The following is a 1,933-nucleotide window of genomic DNA, read 5'->3' on the forward strand; positions in this document are numbered from 1 at the left end:
GACTACGTGTTTTGTGGGCAATCAACATAAGAATGAGGATCTCCATAGCCCACACAACTAACCATGGGCGCCCGAACGCTTCTACCTGGTTCACTTTTTGCTAATTTGATGTGTTTTCTAGTGATATGTTCTACAAAAGGCTGGTCATCGTAGCCACTTGTGCAGAAAGTGTGGCTATTGCGTTGGAATTGATAGAACTAACATTCTGAGATCTCTTCTTCCTGTTAGCTCTTCTATCATACGTATCGTCCACCCATTCCATGTTGTGCTTAGCAATGTGGTCTAATATCTCTTTAGCCTAGTGTAAGATTTATCCATAATTCCACCAGCTGCCGCTACGTTAGCTGCCATCTGCAATGCTCTATTCAATCCACCATAAAAAGTCTCCATCTGGATAGTTAGTGATAGTCCATGATTTGGGTAATTTTTGACCAATCCCTTAAAATGCTCCCATGCGGCGCTTAAGGTCTCAGCTTTTTCTTGTTCAAAGTTCATAATCTCTTGACGCCTCCTCGCGTTGGTGGTAGGTCGGAAGTATTTTTGTATAAATTTTTCCACCAACTTCTCCCAGGTGGTGATTTCACCAAGCTATAGTAAGCTTACCCATTGTTTTACGTCATCACGCAAAGAATAGGGGAACAAAGATAGCTTGATCGCCTCTGGGGTGATTCCAGTAATCACAAATAAATTACACGTTTCTAGGAAACACTTCATGTGGGCGTGAGGATCTTCACCACGACCACTCCCAAATTGTCCAGCAGTCTGGAGCATTTGAAGCATTACAGATTTCATCTCGAACCTCTTCCCATCTGGCGTTGGGTATATGATTCCTGGAGAGAAATCATACAGTACAGGGGACGCATACTCCCTCATGGGATGCGTGCTGCTGTTTGCCATTAGGATCGGATTTTGTACAGCATGAGCTAGTTGCTAAGCTAAGTTCTGATTTTCCTTTCTTCCCCCATTGCTCGTTGCCTGTTCTGATGTCTGAGAAGTTGTTGCCTCAACCTTCGACGACGACTAGATCGATTTCTACGTCAGAAGGTACTTTCAATCTCGGGGTCGTACATGAATTCAAGAGTGCTCTCTCTGCTCATAAACGTTCACAAGCTTAGGCTTGGCTTGTAATACTCCCTCGATTAAAGTGTTCTACAAAAGACACAATGAATTTTTTGGTTAGTTTTATTTCTGAATCCCCGGCAACGGCGCTAAAAACTTGTTCGTTGCTATCGTGATTTGAGCTGGGGGTAAATTGTATAAAATAAATTGAAAAAATAAGTTCTAAGTATAGATGATGCATTGATGCTTTTATGTGTTTATGTATTTGTAACGTGTTGGTGCATTAGAAATGTACAACAGAATGCACGACACTCCACTATTGACGTTCAAAGGATGAGTGCATTAAGGCCATGAAACAGGAAATGAAGTCTATGTACTTCAATCAAGTTTGGGAGCTTGTGGATTAGCCTGATGGGGTAAAACTTACAAGCGAAAACGAAGTGTAGATGGAAAAGTGCAAACCTTTAAGGCTAGACTCATGGCAAAGGGTTATACCTAGGTCGAGGGAGTGGACTATGAGGAAACTTTCTCACCTGTTGTCATGCTCAAGTCTATCAAGATACTCCTATCCATTGCCACATTTTATGATTATAAGATATGGCAAATGGACGTCAAGACTGCTTTTCTTAATGGTAATCTTGAGAAGACCATCTACATGGCTCAACTAGAGGGGTTCATTTTTCCAAATCAAGAGCAAAGAGTTTGCAAGCTTAATAGGTCCATTTATGGGCTGAAACAAGCGTCTAGATCATGGAACATTAGATTTGACAGTGTGGTTAAATCGTTTGGTTTTGATCAGAACGTTGATCAGCCTTGTGTTTACAAGAAGATCGTCAACAACTTAGTAGTTTTCCTGGTACTATATGTGGATGAT

At 41.4% G+C, this 1,933-nt stretch overlaps 1 non-coding gene across 1 annotated transcript; it reads left to right on the top strand.

Annotated features, from left to right (window-relative positions):
* The first annotated feature begins 406 nt into the window (after positions 1-406).
* Positions 407-509, top strand: LOC120074874. The gene has a single exon (XR_005481153.1). It is a non-coding gene; the product is annotated as a small nucleolar RNA R71 (small nucleolar RNA).
* Positions 510-1,933: the final 1,424 nt, after the last annotated feature.

Source organism: Benincasa hispida, chromosome 3 (genome assembly GCF_009727055.1).
Source record: "Benincasa hispida cultivar B227 chromosome 3, ASM972705v1, whole genome shotgun sequence".
Taxonomy (NCBI): Eukaryota; Viridiplantae; Streptophyta; class Magnoliopsida; order Cucurbitales; family Cucurbitaceae; genus Benincasa; species Benincasa hispida.